Source organism: Bombina bombina, chromosome 1 (assembly GCF_027579735.1).
Source record: "Bombina bombina isolate aBomBom1 chromosome 1, aBomBom1.pri, whole genome shotgun sequence".
In the NCBI taxonomy this organism is placed as follows: Eukaryota; Metazoa; Chordata; class Amphibia; order Anura; family Bombinatoridae; genus Bombina; species Bombina bombina.
In genome coordinates this window covers 7515449-7533429 of record NC_069499.1, presented here as the reverse complement: position 1 = coordinate 7533429, position 17981 = coordinate 7515449, and the positions used below count along the sequence as shown (strand labels likewise).

Below are 17981 nucleotides of genomic sequence, written 5' to 3'. Positions count from 1 at the left end.
ACTGTTCCTCCGGCTGTTGTTTGTGATAACTGTGATGATAAACTTTCTAATGCAGATTGTATTTCCATTAGTAATAATCCATTACCTGTTGTTGTTCCTTCAACATCTAATGTTCAGGATGTCCCGGTTAATGTAAAAGAATTTGTTTCTTAATCTATTAGGAAGGCCCTGTCTGTTATTCCTCCTTCCAGTAAGCGTAAAAGGTCTTTTAAAACTTCTCATATTTCAGATGAATTTTTAAGTGACCGTCATCATTCTGACTTATCTGTTTCTGATGAGGATCTATCTGGTTCAGAAGATTCTGCCTCAGATATTGACACTGATAATCTTCATATTTATTTAAGATGGAGTTTATTCGTTCTTTACTTAAAGAAGTGTTAATTGCATTAGATATGGAGGAGTCTAGTCCTCTTGATACTAAATCTACTAAGCGTTTAATTTCGGTTTTCAAACCTCATGTAGTTATTCCTTATGCTATTTCAGAAGTAATTTCTAGGGAATGTAATAGTCTGGGTACTTCATTTACTCCTTCTCAAAGGTTTAAGAAATTGTACCCTGTGCCATCTGATAGATTAGAATTTTGGGATAAAATCCCTAAAGTTGATGGGGCTATTTCTACTCTTGCTAAACGTACTACTATTCCTACGGCGGATAGTACTTCCTTTAAGGATCCTTTAGACAGGAAGATTGAATCCTTTCTAAGGAGAGCTTATTTATGTTCAGGTAATCTTCTTAGACCTGCTATTTCTTTGGCTGATGTTGCTGCAGCTTCAACTTTCTGATTGGAGGCTTTAGCGCAACAAGTGTCAGACCATAATGCTTATAGCATTGTTAAACTTCTTCAACATGCTAATAACTTTATCTGTGATACCATTTTTGATATCATTAGAATTGATGTCAGATATATGTCTTTAGCTATCTTAGCTATGTCAAGGTATTTGAAATATTATTAAATAATATATAGAAGTATATTTATCTTTATTTAATAAATCTGTGGATGTGCACATGGTCTGTAAAACAAAGGATTATTTCTAAGAGATCTCCCACACTCATTATGTAAATTATGCTAAACACACAGGGGGGGAAAATGGAACATTTGGCCTGCCCAATTTAATACAGTCACTTAGAGGAATGTTGGGGGAAGTAATTTTGAAAGAGAACAGGATACAGGCCCATATATGGGTTTCCTCCAAGGGAAATGCCGATCCGTCTGAAAAGATGTGAGAGATACAAACATTCTTCAAAGGACTGATAATTAGCACAGATTTTGCTTGAGTGGTTCATGCTGTGTGGCTGATAACACCAGAATACACGTGACACAGACATGGTGTCTAGGGAAGGATAGCATACAGTGAAGGCCTTGGGAAACACAGACAAATGCTAAGGTGTGACTTGGAGATTTATTAAACAGACAGCAAATGATCAATTTTTTTTTTTTCTGTTTGAATGCATGCCTCAGAATGTATCAAATATAGAAATTGGAAATTGTCTAATTCTCTATTATTACATGGATATTTTCTAAGCTTGGGAGGTAACTGTTTTAGTCAGTCAAAAATGTTTAATAACTTCTGTAATGTTTATACTTTTCAGGCATATAATCTCAGATCTGCATGAAGAGAGTTGATACATCCTGGGTTTATTACAAACATAAAATATGGCATATTCTTGTTGGAATACAGTACAATACTGAATTAAAAATAAGCTGTTATTTGTATAGAAATGCCAGAATACTGATAAAATTATAATGCATTTTAAGCTAATAATTAGCAGTATTAAATTACCTTAATATAATAAAATGTTAATAATATAACATATTTGGTATCAGAATAATCAGAAAAATTAACCTAATATTAACCATCTGTAATTGGGGTTATATATGATTAATACAGAGAGTGTGATCTGATTAAATAACCATTTTATGAAAATAATCAACTTGCTTAAAAATGTTTAGAAATGTGAAGGTGAATTTGTTTTGTTTGTAAAATGCTGCCACCTGGTGTTGCCATGAGAGAACTACAGCCAGAAAGCCTTTTGGCTGTTAAATAGAAGATATTCCAAATCCAAGACAAGGCCGTGGGCGTTTCCAATATTCACCAATGACTGATAATCAAAAAGGGGAGGGGTGAGATCAGATGATTTAAACTCCAGCATAGAGACTAAAAGGGGGTTGTGTTGACTGATCCAGAAAGGAATAACTGCTGCAGTTATTATTATAGCACACACCTACTATTGGACTCCATATGCCTTATCCCCAATTTTGAAATTCTGAGGTTTAATTGGATCTGTTGCGAAAATTGGAAACTGGATTGCTATTATTTGGTGATGTATATAAAAGTTTTATTATAAGATAAGTCATATGCATAGCCTTTACAGTTAATAGATTTAAAGAGCAGATTATACTTTTAAACTGTATGCCATTGTTTCAGATAGCTCTTAGCCTGCCTATTTGTATGCAAGCATTTAAAATAAACATTTATTATTACTGTATGTGGCAGAGTAGGATAAATTGCAGTTAAATAGCAGAACATATATATTATCCTATTGTTTTATAAACACTGTTTAGAATTGTATTGCTTGGATGTTAAAGGTTTTTAGGTCCCATTGTGTTAAATAAATAAAGACTATTTATAAATAAGGAGGGTTTTTAATAGAAGCGTGTATGAATTTTGCATAGCATATTTAAATAGTTTTCAAGCGCATATAATATTATTTAATTTCCTTTTATTGCAAATATATTTCAATATGTTTATGGATATTAACTAAATAAAAGAATTCAGGTATTTATATTAATTGCATGGTCTAGTAGATGCATGGTTGATTAGGGTTTCTATTTTTTCGTATTGTGTTTATAACCCTGCCATAAACTGATATATTATTTGGATAGCACTACTAAGATTTTCATAAATATACTGACAGCTAGAAGAGCTTTATGGCTTAAATCTTGGAATGCAGATATGACTTCTAAGTCAACTTTGCTTTCTCTTTCCAAGGTAATAAATTATTTGGTTCACAGTTGGATTCTATTATTTCAACTGTTACTGGGGGGAAAGGAACCTTTTTGCCTCAGGTAAATACAGGGCTGCTAATCGTTTTCGTTCCTTTCGTCAGAATAAAGAACAGAAGCCTGACCCTTCCCCTAAAGGAACGGTTTCCGTTTGGAAACCTTCTCCAGTCTGGAATAAATCCAAGCCTTTTAGAAAGTCAAAACCAGCTCCTAAATCCGCATGAAGGTGCGGCCCTCATTCCAGCACAGCTGGTAGGGGGCAGGTTACGATTTTTCAAAGATATTTGTATCAATTCGATTCACAGTCTTTGGATTCAGAACATTGTTTCTCAAGGATACAGAATAGGTTTCAAGATAAGACCTCCTGTGAGAAGATTTTTTCTCTCTCGCATTCCAGTAAACCAAGTGAAGGCTCAGGCATTTCTGAAATGTGTTTCAGATCTAGAGTTGGCTGGGGTAATTGTACCAGTTCCAGTTCTGGAACGGGGTCTGGGATTTTACTCAAATCTATTCATTGTACCAAAGAAGGAGAATTCCTTCAGACCAGTTCTGGATCTAAAAATATTGAATCGTTATGTAAGAATACCAACATTCAAAATGGTGACTATAAGGACTATTCTGCCTTTTGTTCAGCAAGGGCATTATATGTCCACAATAGATTTACAGGATGCATACCTTCATATTCCAATTCATCCAGATCACTATCAGTTTCTGAGATTCTCTTTTCTAGACAAGCATTACCAGTTTGTTGCCCTTCCGTTTGGTCTAGCAACAGCTCCAAGGATCTTTTCAAAGGTTCTCGGTGCCCTTCTCTCTGTAATCAGAGAACAGGGTATTGCGGTATTTCCTTAATTGGACGATATCTTGGTACTTGCTCAGTCTTTACATTCTGCAGAATCTCATACGAATCAACTTGTGTTGTTTCTTCAAAAACATGGTTGGAGGATCAATTTACCAAAGAGTTCTTTGATTCCTCAGACAAAGGTAACCTTTTTGGGCTTTCAAATAGATTCAGTGTCCATGACTTTGTCTCTAACAGAAAAGAGACGTCTGAAGTTGGTTTCAGCTTGTCAAAACCTTCAGTCTCAGTCATTCCCTTCGGTAGCTTTTTGCATGGAAATTCTAGGTCTCATGACTTCTGCATCGGACGCGATCCCCTTTGCTCGTTTTCACATGAGACCTCTTCAGCTTTGTATGCTGAACCAGTGGTGCAGGGATTATACAAGGATATCTCAAATAATATCCTTAAATCCCAATGTTCGATCTTCTCTGACTTGGTGGTTGGATCACCATCGTTTAATTCAAGGGGCCTCTTTTGTTCGTCCAACCTGGACTGTGATCTCAACAGATGCGAGTCTTTCAGGTTGGGGAGCTGTATGGGGATCTCTGACAGCGCAGGGGGTTTGGGAATCTCAGGAGGCGAGATTACCAATCAACATTTTGGAACTCCGTGCGATTTTCAGAGCTCTTCAGTTCTGGCCTCTTCTGAAGAGGGAATCGTTTATTTGTTTTCAGACGGACAATGTCACAACCGTGGCGTATGTCAATCATCAAGGTGGGACTCACAGTCCTCAAGCTATGAAAGAAGTATCTCGGATACTTGTATGGGCGGAATCCAGCTCCTGTCTAATTTCTGCGGTTCACATCCCAGTTGTAGACAATTTGGGAAGCGGATTATCTCAGTCGCCAGACGTTACATCCGGGCGAATGGTCTCTTCACCCAGAGGTATTTCTTCAGATTGTTCAAATCTGGGGACTTCCAGAAATAGATCTGATGGCCTCTCATCTAAACAAGAAACTTCCCAGGTATCTGTCCAGATCCAGGGATCCTCAGGCGGAAGCAGTGGACGCGTTTGACGCTTCCTTGGAATTATCATCCTGCCTATATCTTTCCGCCTCTAGTTCTTCTTCCAAGAGTGATTTCCAAAATTCTAATGGAACGTTCGTTTGTACTGCTGGTGGCTCCAGCATGGCCTCACAGGTTTTGGCATGCGGATCTCATTCGGATGGCCAGTTGCCAACCTTGGACACTTCCGTTAATACCAGACCTTCTATCTCAAGGCCCATTTTTCCATCAGGATCTCAAATCATTAAATTTGAAGGTATGGAAATTGAACGCTTGATTCTTAGTCATAGAGGTTTCTCTGACTCAGTAATTAATACTATGTTACAGGCTCGTAAATCTGTGTCTAGGAAGATTTATTATCGAGTCTGGAAGACTTACATTTCTTGGTGTTCTTCTCATAAGTTCTCCTGGCATTCTTTTAGAATTCCTAGAATTTTACAGTTTCTTCAGGATAGTTTGGATAAAGGTTTATCTGCAAGTTATTTGAAAGGACAAATCTCTGCTCTTTCTGTTCTTTTTCACAGAAAGATTGCTAATCTTCCTGATATTCATTGTTTTGTACAGGCTTTGGTTCGTATCAAGCCTGTCATTAAGTCAATCTCTCCTCCTTGGAGTCTTAATTTGGTTCTGAGGGCTTTACAGGCTCCTCCGTTTGAACCTATGCATTCTCTGGATATTAAATTACTTTCTTGGAAAGTTTTGTTCCTTTTAGCCATCTCTTCTGCTAGAAGAGTTTCTGAGTTATCTGCTCTTTCTTGTGAATCTCCTTTTCTGATTTTTCATCAGGATAAGGCGGTGTTGCGGACTTCATTTCAATTTTTACCTAAGGTTGTGAATTCTAACAACATTAGTAGGGGAATTGTTGTCCCTTCATTGTGCCCTGATCCTAAGAATTCGAAGGAGAGATCTTTACATTCTTTGGATGTAGTAAGAGCTTTGAAATATTATGTTGAAGCTACTAAAGATTTTAGAAAGACTTCTAGTCTATTTGTTATCTTTTCTGGTTCCAGAAAAGGTCAGAAAGCTTCTGCCATTTCTTTGGCGTCTTGGTTAAAGTCTTTGATTCATCATGCTTATGTGGAGTCGGGTAAGTCTCCGCCTCAAAGGATTACGGCTCATTCTACTAGGTCAGTTTCTACTTCCTGGGCTTTTAGGAATGAAGTTTCTGTTGATCAGATTTGCAAAGCAGCAACTTGGTCTTCTTTGCATACTTTTACTAAATTCTACCATTTTGATGTTTTCTCTTCTTCTGAAGCAGTTTTTGGTAGAAAAGTACTTCAGGCAGCTGTTTCAGTTTGATTCTTCTGCTTATAATTTCAGTTTTTTTCGTTATTAAGATTAAAACTTTTGATTTGGGTTGTGGATTATTTTTCAGCGGAATTGGCTGTCTTTATTTTATCCCTCCCTCTCTAGTGACTCTTGCGTGGAAGTTCCACATCTTGGGTATCTGCTATCCCATACGTCACTAGCTCATGGACTCTTGCTAATTACATGAAAGAAAACATAATTTATGTAAGAACTTACCTGATAAATTCATTTCTTTCATATTAGCAAGAGTCCATGAGACCCACCCTTTTTTGTGGTGGTTATGATTTTTTTGTATAAAGCATAATTATTCCAAATTCCTTATTTTTGATGCTTTCGCTCCTTTCTTATCACCCCACTTCTTGGCTATTCGTTAAACTGAATTGTGGGGGTGGTGAGGGGTGTATTTATAGGCATTTTGAGGTTTGGGAAACTTTGCCCCTCCTGGTAGGAATGTATATCCCATACGTCACTAGCTCATGGACTCTTGCTAATATGAAAGAAATGAATTTATCAGGTAAGTTCTTACATAAATTATGTTTTCTGGGTCGGAATCTGCTGCCTCTAAACCTCCAGCTGTGGAGGAACAAGACTTTAGATTTGGGATTGAACACTTACGCTTTCTGCTAATGGAAGTGTTGGCTACTTTAGAGGTTCCAGAACCTAAATTACCTGAGGAACCTCTAAATTAGATAAGGTCTACGAGGACAGAGTTGTACCACAGATCTTCCGGTTCCTGTAAAGGTGGCGAACATTATTAAGAATGAATGGGAAAGATTTGGTTCTTCTATTTCCCCTTCTTCTTTTAAGAAATAGTTCCCGGTTCCGGACTCTGTTGGAATTGTGGGGTTCCGTCCCTAAGGTAGACTGTGCTATCTCCATGCTTGCTGAACGCACTACTATCCCGGAGCGGCTACCTACTGGTGCGACTCTTTATCGGAGTTGATCGAGGTGGAGGTCCCCTCGACACGATCCTGGAAATAATTAGGGCCTTAAGGGTAGCTTATTCTTTTATTTGTGATTCAAATATGCAGTTTATTTGCTGAACGCCAAGGCTTCAGGTTTTTCTGTGCTAGCCTGTAGGGCACTCTGGCTGTAATCTTGGTCTGCGGACATGACTTCGAAGTCTAGACTTCATTCCCTCCCATTTAAGGGAAATATTCTTTTTGGTCCAGGCTTGGACTCTATCATATTCACGGTTACTGGAGGCAAGGGTGCCTTTTTACCGCAGGATAAGAAGAACAAGCCTAAGGGACAAGGTCCTAATTTTCGTTAGGACAAATCCCTAAAAAACGTCAGCAGCTCTCTGCGAAGCCGGAGCAATACAAGGGAACTTGAAAACCTCCTTAATCCTGGAATAAATCCAAGCAGAATTAGAAGCCCGCCGAGTCAAAGTCGGCATGAAGGGGCGGCCCCCAATCCGGCTTTGGATCTGGCGGCGGCAGACTGTCACTCTTTTCAGAAGCTTGGTTTGGGGACGTGCAAGACCCGTGGTTACTGGAGGTCATCGCTCAGGAATACAGGATAGGTTCCAGGTCTCATCCTCCCAGGGGCAGATTCCTCTTATCAAACCTGTCTTCAAGGCCAGAGAAAAGAGTGGCTTTTCTAGGGTGTGTAAGTGATCTCTCTGCCCTGGAGGTCATTGTACCGGTACTTCCAGCAGAGAATGTTCTGGGATACTACTCAAACCTTTTTGTGGTCCCAAAGAAGGAAGGTACTTTTCAGCCAAATCTGGACCTAAAGTGTTTAAACAAATTCCTGTCTGTCTCCTCATTCAAAATGGAGACAATAAGGTACATTCTTCCTTTAGTCCAGGAAGCACAATTTATGACCACGATAGACCTGAAGGATGCCTACCTTCACGTCCCTATACACAAGGAACACTTTAAGTTCCTAAGATTTGCGTTCCTAGACCAGCACTTCAAAGTTCTTTGTGCTTCCGTTTGGTCTAGCTACTGCTCCAAGAGTTTTTACGAAGGTTCTAGGGGCTCTGCTCGCAGTGGCCAGAACTAGAGGGATTGCAGTGGTTTCATACTTAGACGATATTTTGGTTCAAGCACCGTCCTGTCGTCTGGCAGAGGACCATTCGAACGCTCTTCTTCAATCTCATGGATTTGAAAAGAGTTCTCTTATTCCCAGTACCAGGGTGGAGTTCCTGGGTATGATAATAGACTCCATATCCATGAGGATATTTCTTACAGACCAGAGACATTACAAGCTAACTTCCAATTGTTTTAGAATGTGTGGGGGGGATTGGTTGGAGTTAGAAAATGACAGATACTATACCCTTATGTGAGTTACAATAAGTATGTTTTATACCAATGTTATATAATGATTTATACTCGCTGGGATGGGTATCTGTTGTGGATTCTAGGAGAGCAGAACTAAACAACTAGAAATACTAATTGTACAGAGAATACATTTAGAATTGATAGCAAAGAATTCCACAAAAGTAGTATTGATATTAACTCCAAATGGTGAATTGGATATAGGATTACTCTATATATTAAAAAGTTCCATATCATTCATACTTTAAGTCTTTATTCATTAAACTAGGAACAAACATTCACACAGTAGTAGCCAAAAAAAGTTAAAAACACTTAAACCCAGTCAACAATAATTGTAGATTCGCTAAATAGGCAAAAATATTAATTAACATGGGCCCACAAGAAAGATAATCTAGAGTAAGCTAAGCCCTTACAATCCGAGGGCTGAATTACTTTTAGGTATTAACTCTTAATATTGGTAGTGGGCACCATGCATCAAGAAAAATTTCAAGGCATAAATTCTTATTTGAACTTAGGTAAGCAAGTTAAAAGCGACAGACAGGAGAGACACAGCTACTCCTGCTGGACCCCTGACGCGCGTTTCACAGAACGCTTCCTCAGAGGGGGTGCGGGCCCCTGCTACTCAGCGTTATTTATGGAGCTAATTGGCCCACCTCTTAGCCCTAATTGGTTGCCACTCACGATTTGGGTTGATCCAATTCGGTCTTGGATCTGTCCATCATTATGACAAGCTCTGACGTGTGGAGCTCTTCTGCGTAATGGAGTGTGAGTTGGGAGGCGTGTGTGGGTCAATCTCTTAGCCAGTCACTGATTGTTAAACAGGGGGTGTGTATGTCATGTAATAGCGATTGGATGATCACTATATAATGTAAACAGAGTGTCGGTTCTTATGTGCTGCTTACTATCGTGGGATAGAGTTGGTCAAAGTAAATGTTTCATATTGAGGAGACTTTGATTATATTACTTTAAGCAAAATATTATGATATACACCCTTTAAGACTTGGGAATACAGTGTACGATCAAATAGTTATGCTTATATAGTGGTAAAGTAAATTACCGTGGAAAATATACATTCAATTGCTGCGTACGATCGGAGGCTAAATTTCCATAAAAAATGTGTTATAATATCAGTATGTCTGAATCCAATTTAATCTTGAGTCTGTCAATTATTACAACAGGTTCTGACAAATAAAGCTCATCTTCATTCTGTCAGAATGTGTGTTGTGGGGCGTGTTAAGATCAAGCTCTTAGCCAATCACAGATTTTTTGAACAGGGGATGTGTATATTACATTGTAGCGATTTGGTGATCACACTATAGCCATTCAAAATGTCAGTTCTTATATGCCGCTTATAATGTTGGAATACAGATTGTCAAAGTTCATTTTGTAATATTGAGAAGTCTTGGAATGCGGCATTCTATTGGGTGAATTCAGTGTGGGACGATTATGTGATCACAATAAGTGTTAAAGAGGCATCCCTGCTTTTACTGCATACAATAGTTAAATCAAATGTATCCAAAATGGATTTCTAATGTTAGCGAACTTGATATTATTATCTTTTGTAAGATGAATTTTAATGTATATACTTATAAGCTTTAAGGTGTAACATATGTTGGATAGCTACTCGGATTATTTAATTGTAGGTTTGCTATTATAGACCAGATTGGCTCTTAGTGAGCATCATGATTATAAATGTATAAAAGTTATATTACTGTATTCAAATAATGAAATTAGGAAACATATAATACTTTGTGACAGTTACATTTTACGAAAAAGAGAAAAAAGAGAGTGAAAACAATAAATTAATTATCAGGTTGAGTGTTACAGATATATATCTATATTTCAGATTCACCAGTAGTGTTGAAGTGCAAAATAACCTATAAAGACTAAGAGTGAGAAACGTAAACAAACCGTGAATAAATCTGGTATTATTGGAAATATTCATGTGAACTAATTAGTGAGAATGAAATTTGAGTGTGTGAATGGATGGTATAGCAGGGCCTATCTATTGCCCAGCGGAGAGGAAAATTTATTACAAGAGCAAAATACCTCGATTAGGTCCCCTCAAGAGTAGCTTGAATTGTGTACAGTATAATTTATACTATGTGAATTATGAAAGTACATGAAGACTATAGAGTATAGAGTGTGCGTGTGCATATGTTGCTTGAAGATAAGTAAAAAACATATATATACGAGACGAAGTTAAATATCAAAATTATAACGTTGCACATCAGTTACTGATCTGTATAGTTACTATGTTACTTATAAGAAATCTCAAAGTTAATATCGTATAAATGATTCCCAGTCCTAGGATATGGAACTACTGCGAGTTGCAATAAATTGACCCAATTAAGGTCATGAGGTCGGTTAGTGATATTATTACGTGTGTATAGTCATTTATTCCTCGATCTATTGAATTATATATATATATATATATACAAAGAAATGGTTGAAATCATTCATCCCAAAGGGTTTAACAGCATTTAAAAGATAGATCCACCTACACTCCATTTTCAATAACACTTTATCAATGTTACCACCTCTAATACCAAGAGATGCCTTTTGGATCACAGTGTATTTTAGATCTTTGGGTAAGCCGTTATGGTGTGACAGAAAATGCTTGGCCACAGAGGTAATTTTTTTACCTTTATCTTTGTCTCTCTGAGCATATTTAATGTTATAATGTTACAATGACGCACCTACACACTCCCGCCAGATAAGGATAAAGGCACCGTATATATATATATAAATGTGCTGAAGCAGTGACGCACCTACGTACTCCCGCCAGATAAGGATAAAGGCACCGTATATATATATATATATATATATAAATGTGCTGAAGCAGTGACGCACCTACGCACTCCCGCCAGATAAGGATAAAGGCACCGCATATATATATATAAATGTGCTGAAGCAGTGACGCACCTACGTACTCCCGCCAGATAAGGATAAAGGCACCGCATATATATATATAAATGTGCTGAAGCAGTGACGCACCTACGCACTACCGCCAGATAAGGATAAAGGCACCGCATATATATATATATATATATAAATGTGCTGAAGCAGTGACGCACCTACGCACTCCCGCCAGATAAGGATAAAGGCACCGTATATATATAAATGTGCTGACGCAGTGACGCACCTACGCACTCCCGCTAGATAAGGATAAAGGCACCGCATATATATATATATAAATGTGCTGAAGCAGTGACGCACCTACGTACTCCCGCCAGATAAGGATAAAGGCACCGTATATATATATATATATATAAATGTGCTGAAGCAGTGACGCACCTACGCACTCCCGCCAGATAAGGATAAAGGCACCGCATATATATATAAATGTGCTGACGCAGTGACGCACCTACGCACTACCGCCAGATAAGGATAAAGGCACCGCATATATATATATATATAAATGTGCTGAAGCAGTGACGCACCTACGCACTCCCGCCAGATAAGGATAAAGGCACCGTATATATATAAATGTGCTGACGCAGTGACGCACCTACGCACTCCCGCTAGATAAGGATAAAGGCACCGCATATATATATATATAAATGTGCTGAAGCAGTGACGCACCTACGTACTCCCGCCAGATAAGGATAAAGGCACCGTATATATATATATATATATATATATATATATATAAATGTGCTGAAGCAGTGACGCACCTACGCACTCCCGCCAGATAAGGATAAAGGCACCGTATATATATATAAATGTGCTGACGCAGTGACGCACCTACACACTCCCGCCAGATAAGGATAAAGGCACCATATATATATAAATGTGCTGAAGCAGTGACGCACCTACGTACTCCCGCCAGATAAGGATAAAGGCACCGTATATATATATAAATGTGCTGACGCAGTGACGCACCTACACACTCCCGCCAGATAAGGATAAAGACACTGTATATATATATATATATATATATATATATATATATATAAATGTGCTGAAGCAGTGACGCACCTACGAACTCCCGCCAGATAAGGATAAAGGCACCGTATATATATATATAAATGTGCTGAAGCAGTGACTCACCTACGCACTCCCGCCAGATAAGGATAAAGGCACCGTATATATATATATAAATGTGCTGAAGCAGTGACGCACCTACGCACTCCCGCCAGATAAGGATAAAGGCACCGTATATATATATATATAAATGTGCTGACGCAGTGACGCACCTACACACTCCCGCCAGATAAGGATAAAGGCACCATATATATATAAATGTGCTGAAGCAGTGACGCACCTACGTACTCCCGCCAGATAAGGATAAAGGCACCGTATATATATATAAATGTGCTGACGCAGTGACGCACCTACACACTCCCGCCAGATAAGGATAAAGACACTGTATATATATATATATATATATATATATATATATAAATGTGCTGAAGCAGTGACGCACCTACGCACTCCCGCCAGATAAGGATAAAGGCACCATATATATATAAATGTGCTGAAGCAGTGACGCACCTACGCACTCCCGCCAGATAAGGATAAAGGCACCGTATATATATATATATATAAATGTGCTGAAGCAGTGACGCACCTACGCACTCCCGCCAGATAAGGATAAAGGCACCGTATATATATATATATATATATATATAAATGTGCTGAAGCAGTGACGCACCTACGCACTCCCGCCAGATAAGGATAAAGGCACCGTATATATATAAATGTGCTGAAGCAGTGACGCACCTACACACTCCCGCCAGATAAGGATAAAGGCACCGTATATATATAAATGTGCTGACGCAGTGACGCACCTACGCACTCCCGCCAGATAAGGATAAAGGCACCGTATATATATATATATATATATATATAAATGTGCTGACGCAGTGACTCACCTACGCACTCCCGCCAGATAAGGATAAAGGCACCGTATATATATATATAAATGTGCCGACGCAGTGACGCACCTACGCACTCCCGCCAGATAAGGATAAAGGCACCGCATATATATATATAAATGTGCTGAAGCAGTGACGCACCTACGCACTCCCGCCAGATAAGGATAAAGGCACCGCATATATATATATATATATATATAAATGTGCTGAAGCAGTGACGCACTCCCGCCAGATAAGGATAAAGGATCCGTATATATATATAAATGTGCTGAAGCAGTGACACACCTACGCACTCCCGCCAGATAAGGATAAAGGCACCGCATATATATATATAAATGTGCTGAAGCAGTGACGCACCTATGCACTCCCGCCAGATAAGGATAAAGGCACCGTATATATATATATATATATATATATATATATAAATGTGCTGACGCAGTGACGCACCTACACACTCCCGCCAGATAAGGATAAAGGCACCGTATATATATATATAAATGTGCTAAAGCAGTGACGCACCTACGTACTCCCGCCAGATAAGGATAAAGGCACCGTATATATAAATGTGCTGAAGCAGTAACGCACCTACACACTCCCGCCAGATAAGGATAAAGGCACCGTATATATATAAATGTGCTGAAGCAGTGACGCACCTACGCACTCCCGCCAGATAAGGATAAAGGCACTGTATATATATATATATATATAAATGTGCTGAAGCAGTGACGCACCTACGCACTCCCGCCAGATAAGGATAAAGGCACCGTATATATATATATATATATAAATGTGCTGAAGCAGTGACGCACCTACGCACTCCCGCCAGATAAGGATAAAGGCACCGTATATATATATATAAATGTGCTGAAGCAGTGACGCACCTACGCACTCCCGCCAGATAAGGATAAAGGCACCGTATATATATATATATATATAAATGTGCTGAAGCAGTGTCGCACCTACGCACTCCCGCCAGATAAGGATAAAGGCACCGTATATATATAAATGTGCTGAAGCAGTGACGCACCTACGCACTCCTGCCAGATAAGGATAAAGGCACCGTATATATATATATAAATGTGCTGAAGCAGTGACTCACCTACGCACTCCTGCCAGATAAGGATAAAGGCACCGTATATATATAAATGTGCTGAAGCAGTGACTCACCTACGCACTCCTGCCAGATAAGGATAAAGGCACCGTATATATATATATAAATGTGCTGAAGCAGTGACGCACCTACGCACTCCCGCCAGATAAGGATAAAGGCACCGTATATATATATATATAAATGTGCTGAAGCAGTGACGCACCTACGCACTCCCGCCAGATAAGGATAAAGGCACCGTATATATATATATATATATATATATAAATGTGCTGAAGCAGTGACGCACCTACGCACTCCCGCCAGATAAGGATAAAGGCTCCGTATATATATATATATATATAAATGTGCTGAAGCAGTGACGCACGTACGCACTCCCGCCAGATAAGGATAAAGGCTCCGTATATATATATATAAATGTGCTGAAGCAGTGACGCACGTACGCACTCCTTCCAGATAAGGATAAAGGCACCGTATATATATAAATGTGCTGAAGCAGTGACACACCTACACACTCCCGCCAGATAAGGATAAAGGCACCGTATATATATAAATGTGCTGACGCAGTGACGCACCTACGCACTCCCGCCAGATAAGGATAAAGGCACCGTATATATATATATATAAATGTGCTGAAGCAGTGACGCACCTACGCACTCCCGCCAGATAAGGATAAAGGCACCGCATATATATATATAAATGTGCTGAAGCAGTGACGCACCTACGCACTCCCGCCAGATAAGGATAAAGGCACCGCATATATATATAAATGTGCTGAAGCAGTGACGCACCTACGCACTCCCGCCAGATAAGGATAAAGGCACCGTATATATATAAATGTGCTGAAGCAGTGACGCACCTACGCACTCCCGCCAGATAAGGATAAAGGCACCGTATATATATATATATAAATGTGCTGAAGCAGTGACGCACCTACGCACTCCCGCCAGATAAGGATAAAGGCACCGTATATATATATATATATATATATATAAATGTGCTGAAGCAGTGACGCACCTACGCACTCCCGCCAGATAAGGATAAAGGCACCGTATATATATATATATAAATGTGCTGAAGCAGTGACGCACCTACGCACTCCCGCCAGATAAGGATAAAGGCACCGCATATATATATATAAATGTGCTGAAGCAGTGACACACCTACACACTCCCGCCAGATAAGGATAAAGGCACCGTATATATATAAATGTGCTGAAGCAGTGACGCACCTACGCACTCCCGCCAGATAAGGATAAAGGCACCGTATATATATATATATATAAATGTGCTGAAGCAATGACGCACCTACGCACTCCCGCCAGATAAGGATAAAGGCACCGTATATATATATATATATATATATAATGTGCTGACGCAGTGACGCACCTACGCACTCCCGCCAGATAAGGATAAAGGCACCGCATATATATAAAAATGTGCTGACGCAGTGACGCACCTACACACACCCGCGAGATAAGGATAAAGGCACCGTATATATATATATAAATGTGCTGAAGCAGTGACGCACCTACGCACTCCCGCCAGATAAGGATAAAGGCACCGTATATATATAAATGTGCTGAAGCAGTGACTCACCTACGCACTCCCGCCAGATAAGGATAAAGGCACCGTATATATATATATATAAATGTGCTGAAGCAGTGACGCACCTACGACACTCCCGCCAGATAAGGATAAAGGCACCGTATATATATATATATATAAATGTGCTGAAGCAGTGACGCACCTACGCACTCCCGCCAGATAAGGATAAAGGCACCGTAATATATATTTATATATATATAAATGTGCTGAAGCAGTGACGCACCTACGCACTCCCGCCAGATAAGGATAAAGGCACCGCATATAATATATATATATAAATGTGCTGAAGCAGTGACGCACCTACGCACTCCCGCCAGATAAGGATAAAGGCACCGTATATATATATATATAAATGTGCTGAAGCAGTGACGCACCTACGCACTCCCGCCAGATAAGGATAAAGGCACCGCATATATATATATAAATGTGCTGAAGCAGTGACACACCTACACACTCCCGCCAGATAAGGATAAAGGCACCGTATATATATAAATGTGCTGAAGCAGTGACGCACCTACGCACTCCCGCCAGATAAGGATAAAGGCACCGTATATATATATATATATATATAAATGTGCTGAAGCAATGACGCACCTACGCACTCCCCGCCAGATAAGGATAAAGGCACCGTATATATATATATATATATATATAAATGTGCTGACGCAGTGACGCACCTACGCACTCCCGCCAGATAAGGATAAAGGCACCGTATATATATATAAATGTGCTGACGCAGTGACGCACCTACTCACTCCCGCCAGATAAGGATAAAGGCTCCGTATATATATATATAAATGTGCTGAAGCAGTGACGCACCTACGCACTCCCGCCAGATAAGGATAAAGGCACCGTATATATATAAATGTGCTGAAGCAGTGACTCACCTACGCACTCCCGCCAGATAAGGATAAAGGCACCGTATATATATATATATAAATGTGCTGAAGCAGTGACGCACCTACACACTCCCGCCAGATAAGGATAAAGGCACCGTATATATATATATATATATATATATATATATATAAATGTGCCGAAGCAGTGACGCACCTACGCACTCCCGCCAGATAAGGATAAAGGCACCGTATATATATATATATAAATGTGCTGAAGCAGTGACGCACCTACGCACTCCCGCCAGATAAGGATAAAGGCACCGTATATATATATATAAATGTGCTGAAGCAATGACGCACCTACGCACTCCCGCCAGATAAGGATAAAGGCACCGCATATATATATATATAAATGTGCTGAAGCAGTGACGCACCTACACACTCCCGCCAGATAAGGATAAAGGCACCGTATATATATATATATATATATATATATATATAAATGTGCTGAAGCAGTGACGCACCTACGCACTCCCGCCAGATAAGGATAAAGGTACCGTATATATATATAAATGTGCTGACGCAGTGACGCACCTACACACTCCCGCCAGATAAGGATAAAGGCACCGTATATATATATATATAAATGTGCTGAAGCAGTGACGCACCTACGCACTCCCGCCAGATAAGGATAAAGGCACCGTATATATATATATATATATATATATAAATGTGCTGAAGCAGTGACGCACCTACGCACTCCCGCCAGATAAGGATAAAGGCACCGTATATATATATATATATAAATGTGCTGAAGCAATGACGCACCTACGCACTCCCGCCAGATAAGGATAAAGGCACCGCATATATATATATATAAATGTGCTGAAGCAGTGACGCACCTACGCACTCCCGCCAGATAAGGATAAAGGCTCCGTATATATATATAAATGTGCTGAAGCAGTGACGCACCTACGCACTCCCGCCAGATAAGGATAAAGGCACCGTATATATATATATATATATATATATAAATGTGCTGAAGCAGTGACGCACCTACGCACTCCCGCCAGATAAGGATAAAGGCACCGCATATATATATAT

The 17981-nt window shown here is 39.5% G+C and overlaps 1 protein-coding gene across 1 annotated transcript in view; it reads left to right on the top strand.

Annotated features, from left to right (window-relative positions):
* Positions 1 to 17981, top strand: part of ASPG (asparaginase) — a 647837-nt gene that overhangs the window by 286538 nt on the left and 343318 nt on the right. The gene's annotated exons all lie outside the window — the stretch shown is intronic.